Genomic DNA, 16,625 nt, shown 5'->3' with positions numbered 1-16,625 from the left:
ACTACGTAGGTATCCTTGGTCTGGCACCCCCCCCCCCCCCCCCCTACAAACTGTCACATGGGCGCTGATGCTTTGATGCCGAGGATATGTTTCAAGAAAACACGGTTCAATCACTCAGAATTTCTCGCATGACTGTATTTTGCTTCGTGAGTTTGGGCGCAACTAACTGTAGCAGTTTGTTGAAAGCCTGTTCATTCATCCTCAAAAAGCTCTTGTAGGAATCAGTGTCCTCTGTCCTCAGCTCATCATTCAAGAGACTGTAATTCGTGTCCACCTTCGTCTCGCCGTAATATCCACGGTTTTGTCCACCATCTTCTACTCTTCCAGCGTAATTTTCTTCTTCGGCGGCGTCGCAAAATTACCACAGAAATAACAACTTGTACGGCAGCTACCACCGACTCGATTTCATTATCAGCCATTTTCCTGACAGAATTTGTACCATTTAAGGTATCGTGTGTTCATGTGCTACTGACAGAAGGCATACCAGTACATTGTACAATAAATGGTAACAACAGATTGCAATGTCGCCGTCTGTACAGGGCTTTAGTGCCTGGCCACCTTTGCTTATTGGAATTAATTTGGTTCTCAGTGTGTAGGCTATTTCTATCTTTTCCGGGGACACACGTCCTTCCAGGTGAATCGTAATCGCCAATCAGTAGTAATATCCTGATAAATCATGCGGCAAGTAAATATTATATCAACAATCATACGTCCTTTCAGTAGATATGGATTGTACCGTAAATAGACTGCGCCTGGATGCGATCCCGGAATCTTGAGCAATCAAGAATACCTAAATCAATTTCGCTACGCAGCTGATTACTACGGTAGTTAATTAGAGCAGAAGTTCATTAATATATTTATGAAATCTCGTTCGGAAATTCTTTAAAACTCCATAACGTTTTCAGTTTGTATCAACGCGCTGCTGAGTCATATGATTTTCTACAGATGTTAGCCTAATGACGCAACTGCTGTCCCCGCCCCCCGCTTTACTACTTTATAACGACAGTACAATTGCTCTTGATGATCAGTATTGGAAAGACTGGACAATGGTGAAGTTTGATCTCTCGCACCCGAATTTCCTTAAGCACATAACACTGGTACAGAAAAAGAGTGGAAATGAACTGAACTGTGCAGGAAATACAGAAAATGTGTAGCAACCGGATCAGAACTACATGAAATTCATTGCACGGGAGTGTTCGAGTGTGATTCGTGATTGGACCTGGCCACCAGCTGTATTTCCGATTTTCATTTTTGTATGAAAGGGTAGCCAACATTATTTCTTCGACTCGTACGAAGCCAAGGTAAGGTAGCTTAAGCTTAAGAGGTAGTGTGTGCGGATGATGTGTACTACGTAAGTTGGTTGACATGTTCAACGTGTAACAAATTTGATCATCGGTGGCCGGTGACCATAGGTTTGGTTTGATTGTGTTGAGAAATGAACACTGAAGATATAAATTGGAATTTGGAATGTTCACCTATTCCCTGCAGTGACTTACACTCTTTGGTGGCCCCTTCCTTGTGTGTGAATTTGATGACTATTTTCTTGTGTTTCTACCAGACGACGTTGATGTCCAATGTTAATTTCCGAATGGCTAGTTGAAGGTACCGTTATAGCGATACAGTTTCGTTTAATACACTGGTATTCTATATTCAGTGACAAATTCACTTTTGGAGGGTTTCGTGGTCTGTTTTGTATTATGGGAATTTTCATAATAATTGGCGCTGTCTTTTCGCTATTTGTTCTCCAACCCCTCAGTTTAATTCAGTTAGACCTGTTGGTTCGATTGTAGGGTACGCCAGTGTTTTTGTCTGGATTGGTTAGGGTAGGATAGTGACAAAGCCATTGGTCTGGATCAAGCCCCCATGTTAGAATCCATCCCGCGTGACACCTCCATTGGTCTGGATACATTAGGGTAGGTTAGTGACAAAACAATTGGTTCGGATACATTAGGGTAGGTTAGTGACAAAGCCATCGGTCTGGATAGGTTAGGGTATTCAAGGTTATAAATTTCATTATTGGCTCTGTATTGAATTAAGATTACATATAATTTACGTTAGGATAGGTTAGTGACAAAGTTGTGTATTTCTTCTGCAAGGGGCGGTAACGGAATTCATTTCACTTCATTGCTGGGAGTGACGTCATATGCCATTGTGTCTTACCCAATGGAATTGAGTAGGTGGAATAAACTTTATAAATTATATGTAGGTTAGGGTAGGTTAGTGACAAAGCCATTAGTCTGGATCAAGCAAAGGGGGTCTGGGGGCGTAAGCCCCCAGGTTAGAAGCTGCAAAGCAGCCCTAGGCTTCTAGTATCCCACGTGACACCTCCATTGGTCTGGATACGTTACGGTAGGTGAGTAACAAAGTTGTGTATTTCTTGTGCACGGGGTGGTAACGGAATTAATTTCACTTCATTACTGGGAGTGACGTCATATGCCCTTGTGTTTTACCCAATGGAATTGAGTAGGTGGAATAAACTTTGTAAATTATATGTAGGTTAGTGACAAAGCCATTAGTCTGGATCGATCAAAGGGGGTCTGGGGGTGTAAGCCTCCAGGTTAGAAGCTGCAAAGCGGCCCTAGGCTTCTAGTATCCTGTGTGACACTTCCATTGGTCTGGATACGTTAGGGTATGTTAGTGACAAAGTTGTGTATTTCTTATGCGCGGGGCGGTAACGGAATCCATTTCACTTTATTACTGGGAGTGACGTCATATGCCATTGTGTCTTACCCAATAGAAATGCTGGTACAGAGTTAGGCGATGGACAGTGGCGTGTGATAAGTTGCATTAGGTTATAAAAGCAAAATTACTTCTGGGGGACGGTGAGTGGGTTCTTGCATGTCGCAGTGAACACATATCTCCTCTACAAGGTATTCCACCTAAGATTTCTAACATGTTACATCCTTATCATGCTATAAAAGTATGGTAAGTCATGCTGAATTTCTACCGCTTACTGTTGCCTGGAGGAATGTCTTCAAGACAGCTCTTTTCACTATATGTAGTCCAGGCATCTAGCAGTAGCAAACACTTCTGTTCCGCAAATGGGAAGAAGGATTCTTTAAACCAATACTTTAATTCCCTTTTCCTCATTTTTCCTGATTTTATGGCTGTCACAATTATATTTCTGGCATGAAACATTTCTTGGGAAACTCTCGGACCGAAAGTTCCATTTGCCTCCTGTAGTACAATGAATAATTTCGGAAAAAGAGTACCGGCCATACTAATTGTAGGCATAATTGTGTACAAATGGGTGAGTGCTCTAACTGATTGAGCAACTGTTTTAGTATGTTTCTCACCAAGAAACGATAGAATCCTTTTCGCCTTCATTTCGCGCACAAAACCACTCTGATCAGTATTGTATATTGAAGGAGGGGTGTACTTTAAAAATTGCTCTGTAACTGCTTCCACAAATTTCCTTGCTACATTATCTTTTTCGTTGTCTTCTTGCAAATACATATGGGATACAAATTTTGTAATTTTTCTACTTTTTATTCTGTACTTTTTCTTAAAAGTACTCAACCAACTAGAACATGCACTGAAATTGTTTCGCCCCATTGAAATTTCTCTTGAAATTTTCAAGGTCACACAGTCTCAGGTCTTCATCGTATACATTCTGCTTCAGTCTTCTTGCTTCTGTAAAGCGAGAAAGTAATTTTGTATACATCAATTTCCTGTGTTCAGTGGGGCTTACTGATGTAGATTCTAATTGGTTCTTCCACCTGTACAGTTGTCGTAGTGACGTCACCTTACAACAACTTTTGCGAACAGTGGTTAATGAAAGCCGCTTCTTACTCCCCTTATTTAACCATAAATTTACAGCTTTCCTCTTGTATGCAAGATCTACAGTTTGTTTCACTTTCTTCTGTGGACTGGAATAATAGCTTGAACTAGTAGATTTGCTAGGTGACTGCGGTGTGTCTTCACTGGATTGATCCGTAACAGATCTTGTTCCTGGCAATGGTGTGCTGCTTTCCCTTTCAGATAATGCAGATGAGGTGTCTCTGCTTCCAACTATCACTTTCACTGTCACTTTTTCTTTCCAGACAAGACTCATGAGACGATGCTGGCACCTATGGGATGATTTTAAATTAGTTCGATCACATGTTGACCCATCTCCCTTTCTTCTGAAGTTATTTCACGGGAAGAGGAGAAACCTTTTTCACGGAAATAACGTAAAGCATACTCTAGAACAGGGGTGGCCACTAACCTTAATTTTGGGAGCCACAAATTTAGTAGACAAATCTGGGAGCATGTTTATAAAATGGTTTATGAGATGAAGACACGTTTTTCATTTTATAACAAATGAAGGAACCTTTATTTTCTACACTACATAGAACATTATTGTTCAGGTACACATCAAGGAATGAGATTTTACTTTTGAGAAGTGCTTTTTCGAGTGTTCATTTTTGCTGTTAGTTTTTTTTTAAATCTGGTTGATAATTGGTAACCCCAGTTTGCACAAGTTCACTTAAATGTTCATCAGTTAGTTAAGATCACTATTTAGATTTAATGAATTTAAGTGTTTAGTACAGTGATTCACACACATATGTAGTCCCAAAGATTGAGATAAGTCTCTTAGCATACTCTTTTGTTAGTGGGCATTTTTCTTCTGGGGTATGATGCGCAAAGGTATCACCCAAATATCACTATAAAATTTGTCACAAATGGAACATAATAATTGCTTTTACACATATCTAGTGAAAAATCCCTGGCAAATTAAGAAATACCGTCGTTATTTGAGAAATATGAAAACATACTTAAGGCTTGTAGACAGGACTGGTTTATGTCGTACTACGCTGCTGGTGCTGTCTTTTGTTACTTTCTTCAGGTCCAGGGCTAGCACCGTGGAATGGGAGGGCTATGTCTGTGGATTCTCATTATCTTTGTCCATTCGCTGCTGGTGCCGTCTTTTGTTACTTTATTCAGGTCCAGGGCTAGCACCGTGGAATGGGAGTGCTATGTCTGTAGATTCTCATTATCTTTGGCCAGTACAAACAGCAAGTACAAACAGCAAAATGGAGGTCAAAAGAAAAATAGCATGATCCCTGGACCAATAAATATTTTTATTTCTGTTCGAACGAAATCACTAGTCCACTGAATTTTTCTTATATACATTGGCCATATCATTTTGTCGCCTATTAAATATTGCATATCGCGATACAATTCATGAAATGATGTCATTGACAAGTGAAGAATGAAACGAAAGCAAAGAACTTCAGTGAACACAGATATCACACACGAAATTGTTCAAAGTGCAAGACAAAAGACATACGTGTGTCACTGTGAGCACAACACCAAATGTACTTGTAAAGTAGTAAAGTACGTATTAATATTCTCCAAAAAACATATATTTCTTAATTTGCCAGGGATTTTTCACTTGTTATGTGTAAAAATAATTATTATGTTCCATTTGTGACAAATTTTATAGTGATATTTAGGTGATACCAATGCGCACTATACCCTTCTTTTGGAGCATTCGTCCAAAAGTCTATGGGAGAAACGCAACTTTGTTTGAGTCCTTTTACTCCTTCGTCCTCTGGCATTTCTAGTAGCTCCAACTCTACAGCTGCTGTATCCTTTTTATTGGTGATGAAAGAGGACAGCCATCCCCTACAACAACAGCAAAAGGATTTTCCAGGAATGAAAATGAAGGTTTAAGTCATCTCAAATCATTCTATAACATTAAGCTCCACATCACTGCTACTGACTGCCGCCAGCCGCGAGATGTTCTTAGTTTCCATTAATTATATAAATTAATTTTACTCTAAGCTTGGTGTCAAGATCCTCACGAGACTGACTCGAGCCACATGCGGCTCATGGTCCTTGTTGTGGCCAGCCCGGCTCTAGAACATTAGCCGGATTCATGGCTGCTCTTTCAAAGGAACATGTGTCAACTGGCTAGCGCAGAAAGCTCATGGTAACCTGGTCGCTTCAGCTGGACACCAGGGCTGTCCACGTCTAGCTATACGCTAAAGCGTGCAATTCTGTTGGACATTTCCTTATCAATTTTAGGACCTTACAGATCAAAATGGTGGCTGAATGTTTGTACATTGCTTTCTTATGGACCCCTCATCCTCTCGACGAAATTTCATTGTTGATTTCGATATGACAGTATGGACAGTTCCCTTGTCAGGACAGCCAACGAAGGGGTTCGACCCATGCGTCCCCCGAATGCAGAGTTCGACTCCATAGATGTAGCTTGTTAACACGTGTGGCCACTCCACTCTCTCGTGTTCCTAAATAAATAACTCTCTCAAATTGACGTATTAAAAATACCTCCATTATTTTTATTTATATATATATATATCGCTGGCCTAGATTAAATACCTCGTATCTCACAAAGTTCTTCCTATCCATTATTTCCCTTAAGACTGCTCACGCCTTCCAGCCACATTTGAGTATGCAGTCCATCAGAAAAATGTTCGGTGGGTTTATTTTCCTATGCTTGCGAGTAAAGGAAAATGAACCTTATAAACATTATACTCTAGGAGTTAGTAAATAAGTCATGAAAACACACTTTCATATAGTACGGTAAGGTTCATTTTCCTTCACACATCGGCATAGGAAGAAAGAACACAACGAACATTGTTCTGATGGACTGCTTATCCATGTGTGGCTGGAAGGCGTAACCAGTCTTAAGGGAAATAATGGATAGCAAGAACTTTGTGAGATACGAGGTATTCATTCTAGGTCATCGATATAATGGTGCACGTAAAGACCTAGCGAGTAATGCCGGGTTAAATTGGCAAACTCGTATGTTAAAAAGAAAGAAAAATGAAATAATAATTGATCTACAGCCTTTATTCCTGTAAGGTTTAGAACACACTTCCAACAAGAATTAAGAAGTCACAAGTCACAACCCTACTACGTTCCCATTACCTGCACTACATTGCTTGCCACAACTAATTTACATTCAGTCCTAGAAGAACAAGTGTATAATGTTATCTGAGTGGACCATTTTATTAGTTTAAGATCTTTAAAAACAAATTATTTTATCATTTTAATCAAGTTATTGGAATTTGTGAAATAATAGTTCGCTGAAGAAGAGAATGATCTTTTAATAATAATGTTGTTATATGTAAGTCCCATTAACTTCTTTTGATGGTTTTCGAAGACACCAAGGTGCTGGAATTTTGTCCTGCAGGAGTTCTTTTACATGCCAGTAAGTCTGTTGACGTAAGGCTGACATATTTGAGCACCTTCAAATACCACCAGACTGAACCAGGATAGAACCTGTCAAGTTGTGGTTAGAAGGCCAGCACCTCAACGGTTTGACCCACTCAGCCCAGCAAAATGATCTTTTCTTGAAACATACATGATTAAGTGAAATATATTAGTTTCTTGAATGGTAGTGACAAGGCGGACTCATTATCTCCTGTTTTTTCAGTGCTAGAAGATTGTCACTGTTAGTAGTTGATACGGATCATTATAGGCCGTTAATATGATCAAGTTTATAGGTTCTGATAACTGATTCTCAAAATATCTAAATATTCCAGAATCTGTAGCTGATGTTCCAACTGGTTCCACACATTTTCAAGGATCTTTTGTTGTTGGATTTGTGTCTTTGAGCATTGAAATAGAGAACTCTTGCAGGCGATTGTCATCCATGATGAAAGGGTAATGGGATTAGTGGCCGGAAAAATGTTTGCCATTTGTCATTCTACATTTCATGCTTCATGGTCATGGCACCACATACAGTATATACAATATATTTGCTTTGTACTCCCTCGTAAAACGATAATCACCAAGTCAACATGAGTAGCCTAGGATGAGAAATGGACACCTGCCTGTATGATCGAAAATGAATTGAGTGAATTCTTGCATTATTTGAACCCTCTTTCTAATGATGATGGTTTGCTTTGTTGAGGAAGAAATAAGATATCATAAACTAGAGAACAAATGTGTTAGGTTCAGAAGTAGACAAATCTGTAATCGCGATATGGAGGACGTCTCACTGGGCATCCAGTGGTAGTGTTTGAATTTTGTGATGTGATTCATGAAACTGGGATGATAGCTATTAGTTTAAGAATATTACTGGTTTTACACTCCTCCAACTACTTTTATCGTTTTCGGAGACTCCAAGATATAGGAATTTTGTCACGTAGGAGTTCTTTTATGTGCTGGCAAATCTGACACAATGTCGATGTATTCATGAACCTTCAAATACCACCAGACTGTGCAGGGATTGAACCCACTGATTTGGGCACAGATAGCCATTTATTTCTGCAGTCAGTAGTTTACTTTCTGAGCTGCATATTGGTTAATATGCTAGAATGTTGGCAATAATCCAAGTAACAAGTATTTTTGAACATGATCAATGCAAACTTTCTTGAAATATGTATACTGGATACAGAAATGACAAGGTGTTAAAGATTTGACAGCTGACAAGTTTAGATTCAAATTTACATCATTTTCTTAATTTCCATTTCAGAAATCTATACTACAACACATATAACTATTGTGTTTCTAGATGAATTTATTTGTAGGCATAGGCCTATGGCACATATATAAATAGTAAAGTCTGATCATTTGTATCAGAAAGAAAAGTATAATTTTTAGAAATCGTGGAGAATGGATCTGTCTTTGAAACTAAGCTACTCATGTTAGAGACCTCTGCTCCACCTGTCTAAAAGTACAAGATATGGAGAATGAGATGCAGTCTTTCCCTCTCCTCTCTAATTTCCACTGATTTCAATGTATTTCAGTATTTATATTGAATACTTCCTCCAAACTAATTCACTTCTCAGTGACTTTCCCTCATTATGTGCACTCTCTTTACAGTTCAGCGAACATATGCAAGAGCCCCTCTTCACAAGAACCTGGGTAACAAAACTAATTCTTCAGGATGTCATTTATTTCAGTTTTGCCAACATATTTATTTAGCAATGTTTTTGTTTGGGTCATCAGTTCACAATCTGGCTCGATGGCTAAATAGTTAGCGTGATGGCCTTTGGTCACGGGTCGTGGGTTCGATTTCCGGATTTCTGGCAGGGTCTGGAATTTTATCCATAACTGGTTTTCCTCAAAAACTAACTGAGCAGTCCTGGAAGTCTTAAGATGTGTACTGTACGCGCACTTTTTAGTGATAGATTTTTGTACTCGACTGAGGAGTAAGGAGGGAGCATTGCCGGTTCCGGTAATACTGCCAACTGAATGGAAATAAAATCTGAATTGAATCGATAATGTGATTGATCGATATGAATTTTCTAAACCTTTATTATCTTTCGCCAACAATTGTGTCACACACACAATATATAATACATAACATTTCTTTATGCGAAACTTGTTCCTAGCATGAGTTCTATAGTTTGGCTTTGCTTTGTAAGCAACAACAGTACTAGTATGTAAAGTGTATGCCAGGTGTCGCACAACGATGCTTATAATACAGATGTTAATTCCCATAGGGAATTTAAAATATTTGTCCTGAATGAGTAAATGTCCAATAACGGACCATTATATTGGTATCAACGATGCTTAAGCGATTCATAGTTTGTGTTTCAAAGGTTGCCAATACGAATCTCGAAGATAACCAAAGTCGACCGATTCAGCACTAGGGTGTAAATCTATTGCTAAAAAGTGCGCAGATAGTACTATGTTCTTCTTCTAGTCAAATTTCACCAAATCATTCTCCTCTTGCCAATTCAATTCAGTATTTCTTCTTTAGTGATTCAGTCTACCCAACTCACCTTCAGCATTCTTTTGTAACATCACATTCTGAGCTAGTTATTGTCCATGTTTCACTTCCATACAATGCCATGCTCTAGAAATCTTTCTCTAATTTGTTTGGTATATCTATTTTTGAAGTGAGCAAGTTTCTTTTCTTAAGAAAGGCCTTCCCTGCTTGTACTAGTCTGCATTTTATGCCCTTACTTCTACCATTGTTAGTTGTTTACTACCCAAGTAACAATATTCATATATTTCCTTGTAAGATTTCATTTCCTCATCTAATATTTTCTGCATCGCCTGACTTAGTTCAACTTCATTCCCTTACTTATGTTTTGGAGTTATTTATTTTCATCTTGTACTCCTTCCCCAAGATTGTGTCCATACTTTGCAGCAGTTTCTTCTGATATTCTGTAGACTCAGACAAAATAACAGTATCAACAAACAAGAGTTTTCATTTCCTCTCCTTGGATTGTGATTCCTTTTCCAAATTTCTCTTTGATTTTATTTTCAACCTGTTCTGTTTAAACATTGAAAAGGAGAGGGGACAATAACTGCTGCCCTGCCTTGTTCCCTTCTGGATTACTGCTACTTTTTTTTTAGCCCTCGATTCTGAGCACTGCAGACTGATTTTTGTACAGTTTGTAGATGAGCTTCCTTTGTTGGTATTTGATCCCAGTTACCTCTTCTGTAAATAAGAGGCCTAGCCTGTGTTAAAATTTTGTAGGCATGAGTTACTAAACTAATAATGTGGTTATTTTTACAATTTTTATCACTAGCTTTTAAGCCACACCTCGTAACCTACTTGTCTTGTTTTCATATTCTTCAGATACCGCATTTTATGTGATGTCTTGTGTCAGTCTGTCGTGGCTGCTTGGCTTCATGTATGCCATGACCGATGTGTATATCCTTATTTAGACAGATGGCAGCTCATGCTAGGAGGATTGCCAAAGCATTTCTTTCTATCTCATCTGCATGTTGTGTGATCTTTAACAGTCTGACAGTGAGAAAGAATTATAAGATGGAGACGATTTTTTTTTTGTTTTATAACATTACCCTGTACGACTCTCAGAGTTTGGAGTCGGAACTATGACTAATTCTTCTCGACGTTCTGTTTATTCCTATCATTCACGGTTTGAAATGTTTGTTCCTATCATTCCCGGTTTGCCATAGGTAGTAAGCCTGTATATAAGGAGGTCCCTCGTTTTGTGTGTTATTTCTTTTATATCTTGTTGCAGACTTATTTTCAGTTACCCCCCTTCCTTTACATGTTTGCCTATGTGTGCTCGTTTCGGCTAAGAGCGAAAGGTGGTATCAGCCCAGTTGTTCATGTGCGTGATGGGTTTGGTTGGAGACCTTTAATTTTTCTCTATCTTCGACATCTTGGCTTGAGTTCGTGCTCTGCATTGTGTTTTGTCGCTGATACTGTATGGTACATGTTCACCTTTCTGCATGATTTGAATACCTGTTATGCAGTGAGTTAGTTGTTTAATAATACGTTTTTTGCAGCCAATGGCCATAGAGAAACTTACATACTGTATATAAGTAGATGATTACAAATTACAATTTCATTTAGATAATTCTCAGTCTGCACAGTATTAACCCTCTTCCGAGCAGAATTTCTTAAGCAACATACGCCGGTTCTCACAAAGTTGCACATGGTATCGATCACATAGCCTTGCCACACAAGGAACAGCTACAGTCTTCACATCGTTCATGGAATCGATCTGTGCAATAGAATTTGAAGTGAAAGCCGTGGATCGCGAAACTTGTTACAAGGTTCCTCAGCTCATAGTTCGCTTCCTTCCAGTCATTTGTCATCATCGCGTCTGTGCTGTAGAAGTCAGTCCAGATGTCTTTTTTCCTTTGATGTTCGGAGACTATTTTTTCGTAAGCTGGCGTGGATGGCAGTCCCAGCTGTAGGCGGAGATCTTCGGAAAAGCATTGTTTCGCTGCACAACTCGTAGCTCAATCTGGGCGGGGAAAATTTGGAGACGCCGATGACTTTCTTCATATACGTGGCCTTAACATTTTCGATATCCTTCAAGTTCGCTTTTTTAAGGCATTCCCAGATTAACTGTAACCTATACGTAGCTGTGGGTATGACCCTAAATTTAAATAGTTCCATCGCTGTTCGGAGTGAAATCTTCCTGATATGTCTGATATCATTTATTGCAATCAGAGATCCGGCCACTCTATCTCTAACATCTGCAGAAAATGTTCTCCCCTGTGCCTGATGAATAATTCCCAAATATTTGAATCTGTTCACATTGCTTAATGGTTGCTGGCCCGAGTATTTTATGTCTTCTGCTGCTTGCCGTCCTTTCTTGAAGGTCATTTTCACCGTCTTCAGCTTGTTGAGTTGGAGATCGTTGTCATTCGCCCAGTCCACTAGGTGATCAAACGCTTTTTGTAGCAAAGTGATCGATGTTGAAACCAGGGCCGTATCATCCACGTACAAGTATACCTTTACGTCTTCTGTCTTCGTTGCCTGCACCACGTCGTATGTAGCAATGTTCAATAGGAGGGGACTAAGTGGGTCCCCTTGTAAGACTCCAGTCGTCTGGTCGATCGGGTTAGAGGTAATAAGTGCGTCGTCTACTTCAATATAGTTCCTCGAAAGTATAATTTTTCACCAGAATCGCATAGGAGTTTTCTTCTCCTACAAGTTGCACGAGTTTCGTCATTAGCTTAGTTGTGTTGATAGTGTCGAATGCCTTGGTATAATCAACGAAGATAATGTGTAGTTTCCCTTTTGGATGTCGAAAGGCCTCATTTATGTCGTTCTGTAGACATTCTACTGCTTGGATTGTCGATCGACATTTCCTAAAACCGAACTGTTTTTCTGGGATACACTTGTCCACTATGGCTGTCAGTTTCAAGATCAGAAGTTTCGTCAGGACTTTCTTCTTCTTCTTTTATGACCACATAGGATCACTTTAGTCAGCCCGTCGTTCAGGTCTCTTTGAAGGGATTATTCGGGCTTTGCGGTCCTACCAGTACTTCTTCAGACGCTCTAGCACTATACATCTGTAGGAATCAGGATTACTTGGGTCCCCTCAACCCTTATACAGTGTTTTAACCCTCAAAATCCTCCACTTGTTTACATTGTGTGTTTGGACTGGGTGTACCATGCCCCTTTTGTAGCTATCCAGGTTTCTGATCTGTGCTTTCAGATCAAACTCATGAGTCGTTGACAGAAGCATTTTATGCTGCACGATTCTTGTCATGTGTTGTGCCACTGTACTAATATTGTACTTTATATTTCGTATACTGGTCTCGAGTGTGTGCGTGAGTGTGGTGTGATTACCGGGCCTATGCTACTTTTAAGTACCTTGCTATTATTTATTATCATCATCATCATTGTTCTCATTTTGTCTTACTTCATTCTGGCCTTCCTAGCCGATTTATCTGTTTGTTTTGGATTTTAAGCTTTTTTGCCTTTCTGCCGCGTGTTTATTTCTTGTTACTGTGGCAACCCTTCCCATTACTCTTTTGTGTTCCATGTTTGTTCTTTTCAGCCGCTCTTGATTTCACTGGCATCTTTGATTTTATTGGAGATTTAATCTGCGTGGGGATTGTTAAAAAATAAGATGAGACTATAGATTCTGATGATGTACCTCAGTTATTTTTCCTATTTCGAGAATGAAATACTTCGGAGTCTGAATTTAAGCGTTGTGCTCACTGTGTGGTGAGAGAAATATTATATTGTAAATCAGATTCTTCTACTGTGCTTTCTAGAAGTATACTAAAGAATTATGAGATTGTGTAACACTCCCTGTGGATGGTCCATTGTTGAGCATCATGTATGTAACTGACTTCCCATATCCCTATTTATTTGTTCCTTTGTGCCAGACTTGGACTGATTTCTTCCCTGTTTGTGATAATAAATGTGTTTAATTTAAATTAGCCCTAGATCTGCGTTATTTTGTTATTTTTGGGACGTGCCTCTTTCACTCTGTTTAATAGTCTAAGAGGCCTGGATTCAGCTCCTGGCGATTTTCTTAGCCAGTGTCGACTGATCCAGTGAAAATAGGTAGTAGTAAGTAAGTTAGTTGACTTTCTGTGGAATAGGTATAAAAACATTCCTTTTTAAAATTGGATAGTGCTTCTCTTTTATCATACATCTTACAATCTATTGTAAATGGAATAACCTCTTCATGCAGGTTTCTCCAAAGGCAGTCATTAATTCTGAGGGTATATCATCAATGTCATGTGCCTTATTATGTATTTTCAAATACATTGAGTGCACTGGCATCATCAGCATAAGGACACACAGATGTATACTCTCTGGAGAGAACAGTTCTTCTCATTGGGACTCATTGTAATGAATAGATACATCATGCTGTGCAGCAGATACGTATCCAAGTTAAATAATGTATGTGAAGTATTTAATATACAGTGTGGTGCATGAGAAGTCACCCGATTGAATTTTGATCCTACAAGTATACTATTGGGGCAATAGCTTTCAAATTGTGCGCTTAACTTCGTGCAGTTCATGGAAATTACTCCAGATGTCATTACGAGTTCATCGCTTCCGTTTTGAGGCCGCCATTTCAGTTTGCCACGATGGCAGACGGCGGTTGACCGTCGCACAAAAGACAAAGATTGTGTTACTGTTCACGGCAACGATCAGTGTTACGTTGACACAGAAGGTTTCGTGCTTATTTTGGCACACAGTGGGCTCTCCGCCCACAGACAATATGCAGATTAAGTCACAAATTTGCAGGTACTGGATCTGTTTTGGAGTGTAAGCGGCCACATGCACGTACCGTACGTTCGCCGCAAAACATTAAAGCAGTTCAAGTGGCTTTGACTTGTAGACCGAGTAAATCAACAAGAAGAGCCAGTGGTGAGTTGGAAATTTCATGCCGATCTGTGGAGTGTTCAGAACATAAGAGTTGGCAACGAGGTGAAAATATAAGTATTGCTGATCAAAAATATGGCTTCCGATTGAGATAGCTAGAAATAAAATTCAGGAAACTCAATCGTCGAAAGTTACCAGTGTTCCGCCCAGAGTGCGGCATGGGCTCATCAGTTGGATATCCTGAATTTTATTTCTAGCTATCTCAATCGGAAGCCGTATTTTGGTCATGCTAGCCCGGGAGGGCAATATAGCAAGTGGAGATGCAATTCTCCCCTAGTACGTTGGCACTGCATTGTGCTTATCACATGTATGGCTTGCAGTGGTGTCGCTACCGGCGTGCTAGCCGGCCAGTGTCTTCGAGGAGGTGTGGTATCCAACTGATGAACCCATGCCGCACTCTGGGCGATACACTGGTAACTTTTGACGATTGAGTTTCCTGAATTTTATTTCAAGTATTGCTGATATCCCACACAGTACTATCAATTGACCACCGAAATTATATACCGCTGTTTTGACACAAACAACTTGCTTACGTTCAGAAAAATGGATGCAGAACAATTCGCTAAACTATTAGATGCATTCAACTGACAACAAACTCTGCTTACTCAGTTTATAACAACATTTCAAAGAGAATCAGGAAAAGAAGTCTCACATTTCGATAACTGTTCAAGCTTACAACCATTTGAAAATTTTGATTCTCGGAAGGAAAAATGTGCATGCTATATGGAGAGGTTTGAGAATTATTTAACAATGAAAAATATCACAGATGAGGCAAAGAAAGTACAGCTACTATACGTCTGTATATGTTCTGTGCATCACAGCAGTTTATCTGAGTTTCTAGGCCCCGAAAAATCGATCAGAACTCGGTCATTTACAGATCTGGTTAAACTGTTCACACAAATGCTTTTTCCAAAGAAAAGTGCCATTGTTTCCCAGCATTATTTTTTAAATATCTATCAGAAAGAGGGACAGTCTATCATCGATTTTTTTCGCATCTCTTCAATGCAATTTGGCTGAGTGTGAATTCACAGTCAAGTGGCAGTGTTAACGTACAGTTTCAATTTTGGATGTGTTTCTAAGATGTTCATAAAAGATTTACGGGATAATTGGTTACGAGAACAGCTACTGCAATCCAATGTCGCCTCTTTTGATGAAATCCTGGCTAAGGCAAGATTATTGAAAGTGTCTAGAATCAAAAGTGGGGAATTAACCAGACAAGCCTCTTCATCAGCATCTGAATTCGACAACAGCGATATATATAATATTACTGCTGGCTCAGACCATCATTCTCGGCAAGATCACAGTTTTCGTTATCGTTCTCCGAGCCCCAGTTACAGCAAGAGTAACCATTCGTTGAGGACTGACCATCCCTGCAGCACACGTTCACCAAATCAAAGTATCCGATAAGGTCAACGTTCTCTCTCTCTAGTGGAAGATTTCAGAAAATTAGGAATTGATGACCTCTGTTTCTGATGTGCTGAGCCGAATCATCATATATCAGAATGCTGAGTCAGTAGATATGATATTAGATGTGAATTTTGTGGAAGAGAAGGTCATCTCGCCAAAGTGTGTATCACCAACCTAATGCAAATTCCAAATCCAAAGCAGATAGGTCTAGAATCAACTAAATCAATTTCAGTTATCCCATGTGATGCCCAGGATCATTCATACAGTGTGAGTAAAACAGAACGTACTTTTTCTCTGTCACATATACAAATATTTGAACTTGCTCCTGGCTGATAAATATATAGTTACTGTATCACTAAACAAAAAAACACAGTGTTTTGAAGTTGAATCGGGTTCATGTTTTACTCTGCTTCTTCAATATGCATTTACTGACCTGGATCTAGATTTACCCTTACAACAATCTCAAATTGCCTTACGTTCATATTCAGGCAATATCATTACACCTAGCGGAAAGGTAACAGTCTCAGCTGTATATAAAGTCAAGATATCCAAGATGATATATATAGTGTCCCTAAGGGCTATTTGGCATTACTTGGAAGATTGTGGATTAGGAGACTTGGTATTGAATTGCTAGCAAGGAAACTCCAATGATGGCGTATTCAGTTAACGCTATCTCTTTAGTTGATGA

General features: G+C 39.3%; 2 protein-coding genes across 4 annotated transcripts in view; both read left to right on the top strand.

The window, feature by feature from the left end:
• LOC136858230 (F-box/LRR-repeat protein 2) overlaps window positions 1–16,625 on the top strand; it is a 64,484-nt gene that overhangs the window by 22,882 nt on the left and 24,977 nt on the right. The window contains exon 1 of one of the 2 annotated variants that reach the window (XM_067137619.2): window positions 1,406–1,602. The exons of the other annotated variant lie outside the window; for it this stretch is intronic. The gene's annotated coding sequence lies outside the window, so the exon portion shown is untranslated. Of the gene's footprint in view, window positions 1–1,405; window positions 1,603–16,625 lie in introns of those variants that run through there. 2 annotated transcript variants of the gene reach the window in all.
• The window catches only part of LOC136858229 (urea transporter 1), a 340,258-nt gene continuing 324,673 nt past the window's right edge, over window positions 1,041–16,625 (top strand). For both annotated transcript variants that reach the window (XM_067137617.2, XM_067137616.2), the window contains exon 1: window positions 1,041–1,301. The gene's annotated coding sequence lies outside the window, so the exon portion shown is untranslated. The remainder of the gene's footprint in view (window positions 1,302–16,625) is intronic.

This window comes from Anabrus simplex, chromosome 1, assembly GCF_040414725.1.
Source record: "Anabrus simplex isolate iqAnaSimp1 chromosome 1, ASM4041472v1, whole genome shotgun sequence".
NCBI lineage: Eukaryota > Metazoa > Arthropoda > Insecta > Orthoptera > Tettigoniidae > Anabrus > Anabrus simplex.
The sequence above is the reverse complement of the archived record's forward strand: the minus strand, read 5'-3'. Positions and strand labels throughout refer to the sequence as shown.